Raw genomic sequence first — 7,206 nt, 5'->3', positions numbered from 1 at the left:
GTTCTTACTGGGGTAATTGCCCTCTGACATTCCTTGGTGCTTTGTTCAAAAATGATTTGTTGTACAAATGGCATGGCTGTTTCCAGATTTCCTAACACCCGCTCGGCTGTCTCTAGCATGCGGGCAACAAAATCAGAAAATGGCTCATTAGGGGCCTGAGTGATTTTTGTCAGATTGCCAGCCGTCTCTCCCTTGTTTGGGAGGGCTCGCCAGGATTTGTAAAAAAAGAGTATTCACTTGTCGATACACTTCAAAGGGATATCCTGTTTGATCTACAGCATAGGGTCCCTGCCCGAGAAGCATATCTACGGTCCAGTCCGGGTGCCCATCACGGACATTTTGTCTGTATTGGGCTTGAGCCTTGTCTTGAACAATAGACCGGAAATCGAGGAACTGCCCATGATTAAGACAGGTATGGGCTACCTCAAACCAGTCCGTGGGCGTCATAGCATTGACGGTCAGTCTTCGGAGCAGGGCAGTGGTATAATTAGCCGTTACTCCATAAGTCCGGACTGCCTCAACTAAATCCTTAAGCTGGGAGTAGGAAACCGGCTCAAAATTTCTTTCATTAGTAATTGGATTTTCAAAAACTGGAAAGGCGGCCGCCAGCCGCGACCAGGTGCTCCCTTTTATAAAGTGACTCCGCCCCGCCGGCGGGTACGGCGGGGGGGGGGGCGACGGGTGAGGGCCAGCTCCTTTCCTCCTTTCTGGCTGCTGCGGTACTCTTATCGTTTGGGGACGCCACCCCCCATATCTGTCTGCCTCATACTCAGCCGCAGCCTCTTCTATCAGCTGGATCGAGCTGCTCTCCCTCCTCCTCTAACATTTCTTCCTCTGAGTCACTCACAGGATCACTGCGTTCTTGGTCCTGCCCTTCCACATGTAGGGCTGAGAACCGGTTTGAAAATTCCTTCAAAGAAGGGTATAGGGGTCTCCTTGAGACCCCCTCTTTGTGGTCATCCCCACAACGCAGACAGGCACAGAGAACCACCAGAAAGACAAACCACAAAGGAAGCAGCAATGCAAGCAACCAATAGTCCATAGTAAAAAACAGCATACCTAGGGATACTTACCGACGTCTCCTCTCCGTGTGTTGAGTTCTGGCTCCTGTTCGGCCTCTCGCGTGGTTCCCGGGTTTCGGCACCACTTGCGGCGAACGCCTTCTCGGCCAGCGAGGAAGAACGACCACCACACAGGAGTCTTCTCAGATCACACTTTATTGGAGAGCCTTTGCGTTGATGGGAGAGCTTGAGCGAGAGACCCCATGTACAGAAACGTGGCCGCTTATATATGGAATAGGAACACGGGTCGTTCTATCATTGGTCGTCTGCCTTTCACCGTCACCAGGTGCCACGGGACTGGCTGGGGACTCTACGTGGCTCGCGCATGCGCAAAGCCCGGGACCCACAGTCCCGCCAAGCACTGCCTAATATGGAGTTGTTTACCTCAAAGCTGCAAGGAAGTGGGCGCCATCTTGTAATGGCATTCGCCCCGGCTCCCCGCAAAAAAGCTAGTTACAAATTAGAGGGTAAGGCCTGTCTGTGGCAACCGGGCAGAGCTAGCAGCTTGAGTTGAGATAATCATGTGGTTCTTATGCTTGCTCTTGTTGATGTGATCAATTATATTGATTTGCGTATATTGAACCAGATTTGCATCCTTGAAATGAATCCTGTTTGATGGTGGTGTGTGAGTTTTTTGATGAGTTGTTGAAGTCGATTGGCCAAAATTTTGTTGAGAAGTTTTGCATCAATGTTCATCAAAGAAATGGGTCTGTTGTTCTCTTTCTTTGATGAGTCCCTGCCTGGTTTTGGGAGGGTTATGATGGCTTCATAGAAAGAGTTTGGTAGTGAACTTTCTCTTTCAATTTCATTGAAGAGCTGGAGGAGTATTGGTGTGAGTTCTGCTTTGAAGGCCTTGTAGAATTCCACTGTAAATCCATCTGGTCCTTAGATGGGAGGTCCTTTATTGCTGTTTCTATTTCTATGCTTGATATGGGTCTGTTAAGTTGGTGATAAAATATAATAGATTTTTGTCTCTAATTTCCCCAGGTTCCTAAGAAGCCAAAAATGATGTTGGTCCTGATAAAATTTAAGGTTAAAGAGAGGGCGAGGAAGGGTGAATAAGGTCAAAATTGTCTATGTACATGTGAAAAATGCAAAAATAACGCTTGTTACTGGAAGTGATGCTATGGCTCAATTGATAGAGCACTTGCCTTGAGCTAAAGAGGTCAGGGCCAGTGCCCAAGCCCAGAGTTCAAGCCCCATGACCAACCAAAAGAAAAAAAAAGAATCTCATGGACTTTCCTGTGCAAGCTGTCTTTTCGGGGTAACAATGCTCAATAGGAAATGGACTCATTACCTTGCTCATGTAACTGTAACCCCTCTGTACAGTACCTTTACAATAAAAATATATTTTAAAGAAAAGCTTGTTACATTTGGCTTAAGAAGGTACACCGCCATTTTTATAATTTGGAGAGGGGAAGGGAAATAGCAAAGTGCTGAAATAAGGATACAGGTTGACCATTATAACAATGAGATGTACAAGACACTATGTTGAAAACGAACTTTACAACTTTGGTGGGGGAGAGGGAGGAGTTGGGGAGGTGGGGAGGGAAGGGATGGTAGGGGAAAAACAAAGGAGGAGGTAACAATGCTCGATAGGAAATGTACTCATTACCTTACTCATGTAACTGTAACCCCTCTGTACAGTATTTTTCACAATAAAAAATAAAAGAAAAAAGGCACATTGCATGTATATGTAGATATGTCTAAATGAAATGACCTTATACAGCTAACTAATGCTAAAAACTATTTTAAAAAATGGTTATGTTGGTAACAATGGGTATTGCACAGCAAACTAGCAGCCTTTGCCAGACCCTCCTGACTTTTCACTTATGAAGTACTACAATATTCAGTCTCTGTGCCAGAGACAGGGATGAGTGTAAATATATTCTATCTCAAAATACTAAATAGAGTGAGCTTGTATGGTTTCTTTAATTCAGTAATCCACCATCTTTGTCTATCTTCTGCCACTGAAACAGAAATAATGACACTGGAGTCATTTACAGAAAAGGTTTATTCCACACAGCTCGGGAGGCTAGGAAGCCCAAGAGCACGGCATAGCCTCTATTCAGCCTTGTGAGGATCTCATGCTGATCAACTCCTGGCAGATGGGGGCGCAGTACTGAAGTCACCCATGTGATCTCCGCAGGACCGCAGCGGCTGCACACACACACGCTAGCGAATTCAAGGGGAAACAACACTGTCTAGCCATGTTATCCTCCCACAAGGTTTCAGAGAAAGGATACATATATATAATGAATATAATCTATATTTGTACAGATATGTTTGTATACATGTTATATATAACATAGATACATTACATATATACACGAACATCTAACCATCGGAGCCCAAGGGTTCACAATCACACAAAGCAGATGATTTTTCCATCTGTAGGTTAATAATACTTCTTACTACTGACAATCAGTACTTACTATATGTGGAAAGTCAAAGGAAGTAAGATAGAAGAATTTGTAATCCTAGCTCTTCAGGAGACTAAGATCTGAGGAGCTTGGTTTGAAGCCAACCCAAGCATAAAACCCCATTAGACTATTACCTCCAACTACAAAAAGCCAGAAGTAGAGGTATGGCTCAAGTGGCAGAACATCAGCCTTGTCAAGCCCTAGTACTGGCAAAAAAAAAAAAATTGACTAATGCCAAATATGTTTCACTTCTTTGGACTAAATAAATATATACAGAAATATTACCTTGGAGTTTGGTCATCTGCTATTAAAGTACAAATATCAGAAATTACTCCTATAACATAAAATAGAGCAAAATGTCAAATAAATATATTATTGATGAAAAATTGATAATGTCATTCATTCATAAATTCACTACAGCCAAGTAGAATGAAGAATCAAAAGAAAATTATTACTAGAATTTCACTGCTCCAATAAGGTTCTATTAATCTCCTCTATGCTCCTTCTCATTCTCATTTGAAGGCTCATATATTCCAAGTATGATCTCTATTTGCAACTCCTCCAAACTTTTTCATCTTTTTTAAGTCTTGCATAAGTAACTATCAAAAATTATAGAAGTTCATTTTTATTATCTATCCAGATTGTTATCTCTTAGCCCATCTTACAAAATTTCTGAGGTATCCACTAAATATGTACATTTTGTATTTACACATTATATTTCGATTGGTGCCTAGTTACCATATTTTTTCATTGTTCTTACCATATTTACTATATCTTACCATATTTATTAGACTATGTCTAAATATTGCAATTGTTTCTTTTTCCTTAAAGTAATTCTCAAGTTGGCTATTTCTGGAGTTGAAGCTCAGGACTGGGGAGTTTTGAAGAATGGTTATTGAGCTTTTTAGTTATAACCAGAAACAGGTTCAAGAAACCATGCAGCCTATGTTTCTTTGTTTTTTGGGTCTGGCTTATTTCGCTTAATATGATTTTTTTCCATGTCTTTCCATTTCCTTATGAATGGTGCAATATCATTCTTTTGATGGAAGCATAGAATTCCATTGTGTATATATACCATATTTTCATGACTCTTTTACCTACTGAGAGGCATCTGGGTTGATTCCAGATCTTAATGCTACAATAAACATAGTTATGCTGGTAGCTTTAGGGTGGTCTTGTTTGTGGTCATTTGGGTAAATGCCCAGGACTGGGATTGTTGGGTTATAGGGAAGCTCTATGTTTAGTCTTTTAAGGAACCTACATACTGCATTCCATAGTGACTGAACAAGTTTACATTCCCAAGGACAGTGTAGTAGCATTCACTTTTGGCCATATCCCCACCAGCATCTGTTATTATTAGGTTTCTTGATAATGGCCATTCTAACTGTGGTGAAGTAGAATTTCAATGTTGTTTGATTTGCATTTCTTTTATGGAAAGAGATGTTGAGTATTTCTTCATGCCATTCTTATTTCCTCTCCAGAGAAGTCTCTTTTTAATTATTTAGTCCACTTATTAATGGAGTGGTTGTTTCTTTGCGTATTTGGAGGTTTTTTTTGAGGGGGGGTAATTGTTTGAATTGGTGCCATTTTTAAAGCTGTTATTGCCAGATCCTTTGGATTTGGAATTTATATCTTTGTTCTTCATGGGATGATGTTCCTGTAACCAGCTCACTATTCTACCAGATTTGTTCCCGAAACTATAGAGAACATTTCTCATTCCATCACCACCAATGGGCTCTGAAGTCTTGAGACCATCAGTTCCTTGGTATGTCTATTTTCTCTAAGACCTCTCAACAACGGAACCCTTTCCTCACTGATGCCAGATTACACAGTGATCTACAAAGTGAATAGCCAGGGTTGAAGATGTGCCTACTAAGCATTAGGCCCTGAATTCAAGACCTAGTGCCACCAAAAAACAATTTTTTTAATGTAATTGCTAATTGCTATGTCAAGCTGCAGTGCTCATGCCTATAATCCCAGCTCGCTAGGTGGCAAAAATCAAGAGAATCACATTTCAAAACCAGGCCTGGCCAAATATTAGTGAGACCCCATCTCAACAAATAAGCCAATGGTGTGCCCTTGTGGCCCCAGCTATTCAGGAAAGTATAAGTAGAATCACCATCCAGGCTAGCACCAGAACAAAAAAAGGGGGGAGGGGCCTAAATAAATAGCTATGTAAATAACATAACAGCAAATGAGCCAGATGGGTAGCTCAAGTAGCAGAGTTTGCTCAGCATGCACAAAACCGAGTTCAAACACAGTGCCATCAAAAGAAAAAGAAAGTAGACTTTCTAGGTCATAATTAATAAGAACAGATTTTTTTGGGGGAGGACCAGTCGTGGGGCCTGAACTCTGGGCCTGGGTGCTGTCCCTCAGCTCTTCAGCTCAAAGCTAGCACTCTACCACTTGAGCCACAGTGCCACTTCCGGCTTTTTTCTTTTTGCTTATGTGGTGCTGAGGAATCGAACCCAAGGCCTTAGGCATGCAAGGCAAGCACTCTACCACTGAGCCACCTTCCCAGCCCCAAGAACAGATTTTTTTAATCTAAATCAACCAATCAAGAATCATTCTAACAGACCTAAGCAAGAAAAACTTCAAAGCTGGGCACTGATGGCTCATTCCTGTAATCCTAAACTCCTCAGGAGACTGAGATCTGAGGATGAAGATTCAGTCAAACAAATCGGCAAATCTAATCTTCAATTAGTCAACAGAAAGCTGGATGTAGAGATGTAGTTCAAGTGGTAGACCACTAGCCTTAAGTTTAAAAAAATTAAGCAAAGAGGCCCTGAGTTTAAGCTCCAGTACTAAAACAAAACAAATCTTCGATAAAGGGAACTATATGCTTGAAAAAAATCTTTTTTTTTTTTTTGGTCAGTCATGGGGCTTGAACTCTAGGCCTGGGTGCTGTCCTTCAGCTCACAGCGAGTGCTCTACCACTTGAGGCACGGCACCACTTCAGGCTTTCTGGTGGTTTATTGGAAATAAAAGTCTCACAGACTTTACTGCCCAGGCTGGCTTTGAACTGTGATCCATAAATCTCAGCCTCTTGAGTAACTAGGATTATAAGTGTGAGCCACCAGCACCAAGCAAAATCATAACTTTTAAAAGGATTAGGGAAGTATAGTCTGCAAAGTTCACCAGAATTCTTTTAGTAAGAAAATAGCCATCTTATGAAGCAACCGTGCATACAGGTGTGAGGAAGCTTCCTGCATGGCCATTCACAAGAGCGGAGTCCTCATGACATAGTTCTCCATCAAAGGCCCCATTTCTTCATACCACCACATCTGAGATAAGATTTTAACATATGAGTTGGGGAGGGGAATAAAAACACACATTTTGTTTGCTATGCTCAGCATCTTGTCCAACTATTTGGGTGTGTCTTCCTGGATGTCAGAAACTAGACAGTGAAAAAGCTACACTGAAAGTTTAAGTTGCATTTCCCTAATGGCTCTGTGGATAGAGATTGTCCTGTGCTTTAGGTTTTGCTGTTCAGATATATGCATGCCAGCTTTTATTATGGGACAAGGAAATGTTTCTAAAGGAACAGAATCAGATTTTGAAATAACTACAAACTGAACATGTCCACAAGATGGAACACAAGATCCAAAGCGCATAAATAATAATAAATTCATTATCTTACTTGCAAAATCTGTCCTCCTTACATGTGTGTTTGTATAAACTGTACAACCTGTGGAAGCTAGGATCCTGGAAATCAATGTCTT

Source organism: Dipodomys spectabilis, unplaced genomic scaffold (assembly GCF_019054845.1).
Source record: "Dipodomys spectabilis isolate Male_0828 unplaced genomic scaffold, ASM1905484v1 ptg000147l, whole genome shotgun sequence".
Classification (NCBI taxonomy): Eukaryota; Metazoa; Chordata; class Mammalia; order Rodentia; family Heteromyidae; genus Dipodomys; species Dipodomys spectabilis.
This window is presented reverse-complemented; position numbering follows the sequence as displayed.